Source organism: Octopus bimaculoides, chromosome 3 (assembly GCF_046866305.1).
Source record: "Octopus bimaculoides isolate indiv1 chromosome 3, ASM4686630v1, whole genome shotgun sequence".
Taxonomy (NCBI): Eukaryota; Metazoa; Mollusca; class Cephalopoda; order Octopoda; family Octopodidae; genus Octopus; species Octopus bimaculoides.
This window is the reverse complement of record NC_142930.1, coordinates 157,769,487-157,781,788: the sequence shown is the minus strand read 5'-3', so window position 1 is coordinate 157,781,788 and position 12,302 is coordinate 157,769,487. Positions and strand designations below refer to the sequence as shown.

Here is a 12,302-nt window from a genome sequence, read left to right as displayed (position 1 = left end):
ATGCTTGCTTAACGGATATGCTGCTAGTGCATTCTTGCACGTTGGCAAAGGAAATTATTTGCTTCGCCAATGTAATTTTCTTTGCAGTTGGGGTAGGTAATGCAATATATGAGGTTCTGTGTTTTGCAGTTCGTATCTGCATTTATTTTGAACGAGAGTCCGCCCTTGAATTTAATGTGAGAACCACTTTCTAAGTATTTAAAGTTGTTGTTGCATGGTCCACATCTATCTACAAATTCTTTTACTAAGAATTCTGATTCATTCTCTGATGTGAATTCTGCTTTTGTGAGGTGTTTTTTTAAGATCTTTTGGTTGGCGTCTACTATTCCGTAAGGGTTTTTTTTCAATCAGTATTTTCAGTTTGATTTTATGGCGTGAAAGATTTTGGTTATCTCAGGACCGTGTGTGTTAACAAACTGGATTGTGTGTTCATTAATATTTTTCCTTAGGTGTCCGCAGTTGGGCGATGCTTAGTTCCATCGCCTTTTTAATTCTCTCCTTAATTAATCCTAAGGGGTATTTCTGCATTGTGAAGAAGTCTGAGTTCGTTGAGTCGGATTTCGCATATTTTGGGGTCAGTCACTATAGCGCAGGTGCATATTGCCATGCTGTATGGAATGTTTTTTTGTTTTTGATGAGAGGGATGTCAAGAGTATATATACTGGTGTTTTGTGTCTGTGTTCATCCCCCACCACAGTAAAAGCGAACAACAGAATAAGTACTGGGATCAATTCATTGGACTGAAAATTATTTAGACAGATACATACCCTGGTGGAAAAGGAAGAAGTTATGATAGTTAATTACTCAGACAGACAGATTGCTAGATAGATACGTTGGTGTGTTTATAGATAAATCAATAGACGTGTACGGAGCGAGAGATATTAAAAATATATACAAATAAATATGTAAACTTAATGAAACAATATCTATAAAATGCAGACAGTATCATCAAGTGACCGCGTGGCCTAATGGACAAGGCGTCTGACTTCGAATCAGAAGATTGCGAGTTCGAATCTCGTCGTGGTCGCAAATCACTTTCTGATGTTTCTTCAGTATTTTTCTTCCCCCATAAATACATTTATATGTTATGAAAATTTGAGAAATTAAGAATTTTTTGCAACCCCGCTCCCTGCCTCCGATGGTTTCTGTTTGGAAATTAAAATATTGGAGAGCCTGAGAAGGTCATTGCTGGCATTTATCCACAGTGATTTTAAAAAAGAGCTACATAAACTTATAATTCATTTTAATAGGATACTTTTCGGTTAGAAAATGTTTTTCTTACACACACACGGCTTCGCTTGATTCAGGTGGATTACAAATTATTTTGTTGACTATAATCCACCAATGGACCACGCATGTGTTACTTCGGCATCATCATTCCATAAAATGTGTTTAATGGGAGAAAAATATTGAAAAAAATATCAATACATGTGAGAGTGAAAAGGGAGGGTGGTTTGGATTGTGTTAGAAACAACAGCGAAACCTCCCTTGAATTTTTCACCTTTTCCTCTGAAAATATTTACAATTTTGCAAATGAATAGGGAATACACCGCAGTCAGTATAATAGATATTTAAATTTGTGAGAAATTGGAGTTAAAAAATTCAATAAACTTCAGAAATCGAAATTATAGGAAATTTCTTAGAACATGAATTTCTAAAAATATTTCCAGACGGTCAAGCTTTTAATATTGTTTTCTTTTAGTACTTTTAGTAATTGTTACATACCTAATTACTAAGTAGCTTTCTCCATTATTTTTATGTAGATAGATATCGACATTGATAATTCTTGTTTATTATTAGTTTTAAATTCTCATCGGTATTATGATAACAGACAGATACATACACCGGTGGGAAGGAAAGTAGTTTTGATAGTTAATTAAACAGAAAGATAGATTGCTAGATAGATACGTTGGTGTGTCTATAGATATATCAATAAATGTGCACGTAGCGACAGATATTAATAAATATACAAAGAGATTTGTAAGCTTAATGAAACAATGTCTTGAAGATCTATAAATTAAAGTAAGTACCATCAGGTGACCGCGTGTCCTAATGGACAAGGCGCCTGACTTCGAATCAGAAAATTGCGAGCTCGAATCTCGTCGTGGTCTGAACTTTAATCTTGATATCATGGTATAGTGTGTGTGGTTTAGCAGTTTGTTTCTCGACCACATAGTTTTAGGTTCAATCCCACAGTACGGCACTTCAGCCAAGTGTCTCTTATAGAACTTGGGCGACTAAACCCCTGTAGGAAACACGTGCCTAATGTGCTACACAGTCGGACTGAACCCAGTACCATATATATATACAGTAATCCCTCGCCTATCGCAGGTGTTACGTTCCAAACCCCACCGCGATAGATGAAAATCCGCGAAGTAGAAACAATACTGTACAGTAAATTTTTTTTATTATTTGTATATATTTATTCATTATAAATCCAAAACAACACCACCGAGCAATCGACATAAACTTAAATAAAAAACCGTGGTAGGTGAACCGTGATATGGTGAGGGCTTACTGTAAGAAGGATTATGCAGGAGGGGTTATGTGGTAAGAAGCTTGCTTCCCAATAACATGCTCCTGGGTTGTGTGTGTCTGTGTTTGTTCCCCCACTTGACAACTGGTGTTGGTGTTTGCGTCTCCGTAACTTGGCGGTTCGGGAAAAGTGACTGATAGAATAAATACTAGGCTTACGAAATAAGTCCTTGGGTCGATTTGGGTCGATTTATGTCTGTTTTCATCTCTCACCACCGACCGCTTGACAACTCGGGTTGGTGTGTTATGTCCCCATATCCAAGCAATTCAGTAAAAGCGAACGATAGATTAGGTACCAGGCTTTAAAGAAAGTAAGCAGTAAGCACTGGTGTCAATTCATTGTTGCCCCTGTCCATCTACTCCGCGGGATATACTGACGAAGGGATATACTCCTTATGTTGCACGTCTCGTTTCACTGTTTTTTTTTTCGTTGTTCGAAAAAAAGTTCGTTTTCTGTTTTCGTTTCTCATTGTGTTTAACGTTTTTTTTATGTCCTGTACCCATATATACATGTATGTATACATATAGATGTAGGTATGTACATATATGTATGGATATATGCATATATCTATATATTATATATATATGCTACTGAGTTTAGTCCCCCAGTGTAGGACACTGGGCAGGTGTTTTCTACAGGGATTTAGTTGCCCAAGTGCTATAAGAGACACCCGGCCTAGGTGCCGTACTGTGGGATTGAACCTAAAACCATGAAGTCGAGAAACAAACTCCCAAACCACACTCATATATATTATGATACCAAAATCAAAAACAGAGAGACCACGACGAAATTCGAACTCGCAATATTCCGATTTGAAGTCAGACGTCTTAACCATTATGCCACGCGGTCGCCCAAAGTCACCTCTTTTAATTTATAAATCTTCAAGACATTGTGTCATTAAGTTTACAAATCTATTTGTATATTTATTAATATCTGTCGCTGCGTGCACATTTATTGATATATCTATAGACACACCAACGTATCTATCTAGCAATCTGTCTTTCTGTTTAATTAACTATCATAACTAATTTCCTTCCCGCCGGTGTACGCATCTATCTATTCTCATAATACCAGTGAGCATTTAAACCTAATGATAAGAAAATCATTAACGTCGACACCCCAGTATGGGGTATCGACGGTAATGTTTTATGTCTCCGTACACTAGCGGTTCAGTAAAAGCGAACGATAGAATAAGTACAAGGCTTTTAAAAAAATAAGCTCTGGGGTCGATTCATTCAACTGGAAGAAACTGGAAGAAGCCCATTGTCAGTGTGTGTGAATGAATATTTTAATAGACGCTTCCAAACCACATTGTACCGAGTTGAGTCTCACTGCGTGGCACCTTCTGTGGAATCTTCCATGATCCCGGATTAAACAAGTCCTTGTGAGTGGATTTTGAAGATGGGAACTGAAAGTAGCCCGTCGTATATATACATATATATATATATATATATATATATATATATATATATATATATATATATATATATATATATATATATATCTGTAAAAATATGTGACACTTATTCAGTAGCCATGATAAAACTCCGAGTTTCGGATGCCGGGGTGAAAATCGGAGTTTTATCATGGCTACCGAATAAGTGTCACATATTTTTACAGATAAATTCCTCTATTTAACATTATATCGAGGTCTTTTTCTTTTGTTGTCCTTTCTATCAATATATATATATATATATATATATATATATATATATATATATATATATATATATATACACATACACACACGTGTGTCTTATGTCTGTGTTTGTTCCCTAACAACGCTTGACAACTGGTCTTGGCGTGTCTACAGATACATCAATAGATATGTGCAAGTAGTCAGATATATCAATAGTTATACAAGCAAATAGGTAAATTGGTAAAAAAGTATGACAACCTCGATTGTGGTTGGGCAGCGAAAAGTATAACACACACACACACACACACACACACACACACACACACACACGCACGCACAAACACATACATACACATATATACATATACATATTTATGGTAATCTTCAAGTTTAGGGTGGTAAAAAAAGTAAATAAAAATATACAAGGGAAATAACTTAACGTCTTACTAGTGTTATCCGTACTACTCTGAAATGTGTTTTTTTTTTAGCTGTTTATAAATAAATCACACACGTGATTGAAGTTAACTCTTTATATATAAATTACACATGTCATTGAATATCATAGTACCAGCTGAGAGATCGAAAATGCCTCGTGGAAGACCGGCTGCACAACTTATTGTTCCTCAAAATGAAATCCTCACTCGTCAATTAATATTAGAAGAATATTGGAATATTAGTGAGTTATGCAGCAGTTCAAAACACAAAATGTTGGAATGGTGCGCGCGCCGTCGGCTTATTAGGAATGAGTTTACCTGCGAGGATTGTTTAGTACCATGCGGACTTGTTAAAAAAAAAACGTGTTATTTATTTACAAACAGCTAAACAAAAAAAAAAAACACGTTTCAGAGTAGTACGGATAATACTAATAAGACGTTAAGTTATTTCCCTTGTATATTTTTATTTACTCTTTTTACCACCCTAAACTTGAAGATTACGCATGTTTATATGTGTGTACGTGCATGAATGCGTTTTTTAGTTATCTTTTATTTCTTAAAACTATAAAATTACAATTGCTGGCACAGTGGAAATGTTTAACTTAATGGAAGAATGCTATGAAGGTCAAGGTCTATAAATTAAAAGCTGAATACGTAATTGGCCGCGTGGCCTAATGGATAAGGCGTCTGACTTCGAATCAGAAGATTGCGAGTTCAAATCTCGTCGTGGTCGAAAATTATTTATTTTTTATTATGATATAAGTTCAGTAGTTTGCTACCTCACCGTGTAGTTTTAGCTTCCATTTCAAAGCATGGTACATTGACCAAATAAATGTCTTTTATATCACCAGCGCAACAAAATCTTTGTGATTGAATTTGGTAGGCGTCAACTGAAAGAAACTCGTCGTATATACATGTGCTTCTGTGTCTGAGTTTGTCCCTCCCACAACTTGGCAACTGGTGTTATGTCACCGTAACTTAGCAACTGGTGTTATGTCACCGTAACTTAGCGGTTCGGTAAAAGAAAACGATAGAATAAGTACCAGGTTTTAAAACAATATGAACTAGGATCGAAAAAAATGTCAGTTAAATTGTATGAAATAACTTCAGCAAATTACTGCTGATGTTACACTTTTATCTTTAGGTGTTCCAGACCAGAGGCTTTGGCCATACTGGGGCACCGACAATATTCATGTCTTTATTATTAGGCTTAAATGCTTACAGGTATTATGAGGGTATACATATAGATTCTTCGTCGGAACGGAAAGTACATGTAATACACTTTTACTTTTTTACTTGTTTCAGTCATTTGACTGTGGCCATGCTGGAGCACCGCCTTTAGTCGAGCAGACCAACCTCAAGACTTATTCTGTGGAAGCCTAGTCCTTATTCTATCGGTCTCTTTGGCCGAACCGCTAGGTTACGGGAACGTAAACACACCAGCATCAGTTGTCAAGCGATGTTGTGGGGACAAACACAGACACACAAACATATACACACACATGCATATACATATATATTTACAGTTTTCCGTCTTCCAAATCCACTCACAAGGCTTTGGTCGGTCCGAGGCTATAGTAGAAGACACTTGGTCAAGGTGCCAATAGTTAATTAAGCAGACAGAAAGATAGCTAGATAATATGTAGGTGAATCTACAGATATATCAATAGATATGCAGGTAGCGAGACATATCAAGAGATATAAAAAAAAATAATTAGGTAGCAGCGCTGAACGGAAATGTGAATAATCTTAATTGGTAAATAAATTAGGCTTGACCTTGGTCGAGGGAGGGATGCGAAAAGTATAGAAATATATATATATATATATATATATATATATATATATATATATATATAAAGTGTAGTATATTGCCACTTAAGTGTGGCTGACCCCTAGGGGTGGATGTTACTGTTGCTAAAAGCAACAGTAACATCCACCCCTAGGGGTCAGCCACACTTAAGTGGCAATATACTACACTTTATCGTGCAGTTACTGTTAATACTTCATTTAGAGAATTAACATTGCTTATATATATATATATATATATATATATATATTTATATATATATATATATATATATATATATATATTTATATATATATATATATATATATATATATATATATATATATATATATATGTATATATATATATATATATATATATATATATATATATATATATATATATATATATATATATATACATACGTGCATATATGAGAGTGCATACGTGTCTGTATGCGCGCGCGCGTCGTACATGCGTATACATGTCTGTGAGTCCTTGGATTTAACTCATGTTACTATAAAATTGAAATCGCAGGCACAGTGGGACGGTTTAACATAATGAAACAATATCATAGAAATGTATAAATTAAATACTGCTCCATCAACTGGCTGCGTGGCCTAATGGATAAGGCGTCTGACTTCGAATCAGAAGATTGCGAGTTCGAGTCGGATAATAAGAAGAGCAGCCTCAGGGTTCGCCATGCTTCTGCTTGCAGCCCACATACCTACTGAACTCTGCTTTGTACTTGGATTGTCTTTCAACAGTAAACATATATTCATTCCTAATCGGAATTTTCTTCCAGATTCCGTCGACCAGATTCACTCACAAGGATTTGGTCAACCCAAAGCTATAAAAGACACATATATATATATAAATCGCAGGAACAGTGGAAAGGGTTAACGTAATGGAACAATGTCTTGAAGATCTATAAATTAAAGGCTGTCTAGAGGGTGGCAGCGTGGCCGAATGGACAAGGCGTCTGACTTCGAATCAGAAGATTGCGAGTTCGAGTCTCGTCGTGGTCGAAGATTATTATTTTTATGTCGTAATATACTTTGTGTGGTTGAGAAGGAAAATTCTCAACTTCTCACATCGTTTTAGGTTCAATCCCACAGCACGGCGCTTTAGTCACGTGTTTTTTTTATAGCATTGGGTTGACCAAATCCTTGTGAGTGAATCTGGTCGACGGAAACTTGAAGAAAATTCCGATTAGGAATGAATATATGTTTACTGTCGAAAGACAATCCAAGTACAAAGCAGAGTTGAGTAGGTATGTGGGCTGCAAGCAGAAGCATGGCGAACCCTGAGGCTGCTCTTCTTATTATCCGACTCGAATTTACTTTTTTACTCTTTTACTTGTTTCAGTCATTTGACTGTGGCCACGCTGGAGCACCGCCTTTAGTCGAGCAAATCAACCCCAGGACTTATTCTTTGTAAGCCTAGTCCTTATTCTATTGGTCTTTTTTGCCGAACCGCTAAGTTGCGGGGATGTAAATACACCAGCATCGGTTGTCAAGCGATGTTGTGGGGACAAACACAGACACACAAACATATACACACACATGCATATACATATATATTTACAGTTTTCCGTCTACCAAATCCACTCACAAGGCTTTGGTCGGTCCGAGGCTATAGTAGAAGACACTTGGTCAAGGTGCCAATAGTTAATTAAGCAGACAGAAAGATAGCTAGATAATATGTAGGTGAATCTACAGATATATCAATAGATGTGCAGGTAGCGAGACATATCAAGAGATATAAAAAAAATAATTAGGTAGCAGCGCTGAACGGAAATGTGAATAATCTTAATTGGTAAATAAATTAGGCTTGATCTTGGTCGAGGGAGGGATGCGAAAAGTATAGAAATATATATATATATATATATATATATATATATATATATATATATATATATATATATATATATATATATATATATATTTATATATATATATATAGATATATATATATATATATATATATATATACATACGTGCATATATGAGAGTGCATACGTGTCTGTATGCGCGCGCGCGTCGTGCATGCGTATACATGTCTGTGAGTCCCTGGATTTATCTCATGTTACTATAAAATTGAAATCGCAGGCACAGTGGGACGGTTTAACATAATGAAACAATATCATAGAAATGTATAAATTAAATACTGTTCCAGCAACTGGCCGCGTGGCCTAATGGAAAAGGCGTCTGACTTCGAATCAGAAGATTGCGAGTTCGAGTCTCGTCGTGGTCGAATATACTTCTTTTATATCATAATGCAGATTGTTTAGCTGAGTAGTTTGCTTCCTAGCCACACGGTTTTAGGTTCAATTCCATTGCATACATTGGCCAAGTGTCTTTTATAACTCTTGGGATAACTCTTGGGTAAACAAATCCTTGACAGTAAATTTTGGCAGTTGGAAACTGGAAGAAGCCCATTGTATGTGTTTTCAAGCCGCATGGTACCGATTTCAGTTCCACTGTGAGGTACATTGTTACTTTAGCCTCGGGGCCAATCAAAGCCGTATGAGTGGATTTGGTACACAGAAACTAAAAGAAACTGGTCGTATATATCTATATATATATATATATATATATATATATATATATATATATATATATATCTTCTATAATAATAACTTCTGAATTTCTTAACTCTTTGGATCCTCGAGAAATGCCTTCTCACAAACTGACATCGAAGAAAGGAGTTCCAATCATGCTTTTGAGAAATCTGGACCCTCCAAAGCTGTCCAATGGAACAAGACTTATTGTCAGGCAAATGTATCCACATCTCTTGGAAGCAACGATCCTCACTGGACAAAGAAAGGGAGGAAATGGGTTTATTCCAAGAACTCCACTGATTCCAGCAGACATGCCCTTTAAATTCAAGAGACTTCACTTCCAGTAGGAGATAGTTTTGCTATGTCTATTAACAAGGACAATCAATGAAAATTTCTGGACTTCACCTCATGCAGTCGTGCTTTTCCCATGGTCAGCTCTACGTTGGTTATCCCAGAGTTGGAAATGACAACAATGTCTTTATACTCACACGAAATTGTAAAACTAAAAATATTGTTTTTCCTGCTGCTTTACAGTGATATCCAACTATGATACTCCGTGATATACGTCTGAGATGGCAGGATACCAATAAATGCTTTATCATTATTTCTTCCTTTAGTTTTGGGCCACAAGTCCAATATGTCCACCGCAAGAGCGAACTTAAGAGCCCGCACACAATGCAGTTTTTAAGCTAGTACATACATACATACACACACACATATATACATATATATATATATACACACAGACACACGCATGCACGCACACACACACACACATATATACATATACATGTGTGTTTATATGTATATATGTATATAAGTTCAAAAAAACACAAAAAACAATAACAAAAAAAACAACAAAGTGAGGACGTGATACGGATAGTGTTATTGGACGCTCGGGAAAGGAAGGAGATATATATATATATATTAAAAACGGCGGCGAGCTGGCAAAAACGTTAGCGCGCCGGGCGAAATGCTTAGCGGTATTTCGTCTGCCGTTACGTTCTGAGTTCAAATTTCGCTGAGGTCGACTTTGCCTTTCATCCTTTCGGGGTCGATAAATAAAGTACCTGTTACGCACTGGGATCGATGTAATCGACTTAATCCTTTTGTCTGTCCTTGTTTGTCCCCTCTATCTTTAGCCCGTTGCGGGTCATAAAGAAATAATATATACATACATATGTATATACATATATATATATATATATATATATATGTATATATATATATATACTTATGAATATATATATATATATATATATATATATATATATATATATATATATATATAAACATATCTATATATATACACATATATATATATAAATCGCAGGAACAGTGGAAAGGGTTAACGTAATGGAACAATGTCTTGAAGATCTATAAATTAAAGGCTGTCTAGAGGGTGGCAGCGTGGCCGAATGGACAAGGCGTCTGACTTCGAATCAGAAGATTGCGAGTTCGAGTCTCGTCGTGGTCGAAGATTATTATTTTTATGTCGTAATATACTTTGTGTGGTTGAGAAGGAAAATTCTCAACTTCTCACATCGTTTTAGGTTCAATCCCACAGCACGGCGCTTTAGTCACGTGTTTTTTTTATAGCATTGGGTTGACCAAATCCTTGTGAGTGAATCTGGTCGACGGAAACTTGAAGAAAATTCCGATTAGGAATGAATATATGTTTACTGTCGAAAGACAATCCAAGTACAAAGCAGAGTTGAGTAGGTATGTGGGCTGCAAGCAGAAGCATGGCGAACCCTGAGGCTGCTCTTCTTATTATCCGACTCGAATTTACTTTTTTACTCTTTTACTTGTTTCAGTCATTTGACTGTGGCCACGCTGGAGCACCGCCTTTAGTCGAGCAAATCAACCCCAGGACTTATTCTTTGTAAGCCTAGTCCTTATTCTATTGGTCTTTTTTGCCGAACCGCTAAGTTGCGGGGATGTAAATACACCAGCATCGGTTGTCAAGCGATGTTGTGGGGACAAACACAGACACACAAACATATACACACACATGCATATACATATATATTTACAGTTTTCCGTCTTCCAAATCCACTCACAAGGCTTTGGTCGGTCCGAGGCTATAGTAGAAGACACTTGGTCAAGGTGCCAATAGTTAATTAAGCAGACAGAAAGATAGCTAGATAATATGTAGGTGAATCTACAGATATATCAATAGATGTGCAGGTAGCGAGACATATCAAGAGATATTAAAAAAAATAATTAGGTAGCAGCGCTGAACGGAAATGTGAATAATCTTAATTGGTAAATAAATTAGGCTTGATCTTGGTCGAGGGAGGGATGCGAAAAGTATAGAAATATATATATATATATATATATATATATATATATATATATATATATATATATATATATATATATATATATATATATATATATATATATATATATATATATATATATATATATATATATATATATATATATATATATATATATATATATATATATATATATATATATATAAATATATATATATATATATATATGTATATATATATATATATATATATATATATATATATATATATATATCTATATATATATATCTATATATATATATATATATACATACGTGCATATACGAGAGTGCATACGTGTCTGTATGCGCGCGCGCGTCGTGCATGCGTATACATGTCTGTGAGTCTCTGGATTTATCTCATGTTACTATAAAATTGAAATCGCAGGCACAGTGGGACGGTTTAACATAATGAAACAATATTATAGAAATCTGTAAATTAAATGTCGATTCAGGTAGTGGCCGCGTGGCCTAATGGATAAGGCGTCTGACTTCGAATCAGAAAATTGCGAGTTCGAGTCTCGTCGTGGTCGAATATACTTCTTTTATATCATAATGCAGATTGTTTAGCTGAGTAGTTTGCTTCCTAGCCACACGGTTTTAGGTTCAATTCCATTGCATACATTGGCCAAGTGCCTTTTATAACTCTTGGTTAAACAAATCCTTGAGAGTAAATTTTGGCAGTTGGAAACTGGAAGAAGCCCATTGTATGTGTTTTCAAACCGCATGGTACCGATTTCAGTTCAACTGCGAGGTATATTGTTACTTTAGCCTCGGGGCCAATCAAAGCCGTATGAGTGGATTTGGTAGACGGAAACTAAACGAAACTGGTCGTATATACCTGCATATATATATATATATATATATATATATATATATATATATATAACTTCTATAATAATAACTTCTGAATTTCTTAACTCTTTGGACCCTCGAGAAATGCCTTCTCACAAACTGACATCAAAGAAAGGAGTTCCAATCATGCTTTTGAGAAATCTGGACCCTCCAAAGCTGTGCAATG

The 12,302-nt window shown here is 35.6% G+C and overlaps 6 non-coding genes across 6 annotated transcripts; all 6 read left to right on the top strand.

The window, feature by feature from the left end:
- The first annotated feature begins 954 nt into the window (after positions 1-954).
- Positions 955-1,027, top strand: Trnar-ucg (transfer RNA arginine (anticodon UCG)). The gene has a single exon. It is a non-coding gene; the product is annotated as a tRNA-Arg (tRNA).
- Positions 1,028-5,269: 4,242 nt separating this feature from the next.
- Positions 5,270-5,342, top strand: Trnar-ucg (transfer RNA arginine (anticodon UCG)). Its single transcript has one exon. It is a non-coding gene; the product is annotated as a tRNA-Arg (tRNA).
- A 2,008-nt stretch (positions 5,343-7,350) lies between these two features.
- On the top strand, positions 7,351-7,423 carry Trnar-ucg (transfer RNA arginine (anticodon UCG)). The gene has a single exon. It is a non-coding gene; the product is annotated as a tRNA-Arg (tRNA).
- A 1,155-nt stretch (positions 7,424-8,578) lies between these two features.
- On the top strand, positions 8,579-8,651 carry Trnar-ucg (transfer RNA arginine (anticodon UCG)). The gene has a single exon. It is a non-coding gene; the product is annotated as a tRNA-Arg (tRNA).
- A 1,711-nt stretch (positions 8,652-10,362) lies between these two features.
- Trnar-ucg (transfer RNA arginine (anticodon UCG)) lies at positions 10,363-10,435 on the top strand. Its single transcript has one exon. It is a non-coding gene; the product is annotated as a tRNA-Arg (tRNA).
- Positions 10,436-11,741: 1,306 nt separating this feature from the next.
- Trnar-ucg (transfer RNA arginine (anticodon UCG)) lies at positions 11,742-11,814 on the top strand. The gene has a single exon. It is a non-coding gene; the product is annotated as a tRNA-Arg (tRNA).
- The last annotated feature ends 488 nt before the right edge of the window (positions 11,815-12,302 follow it).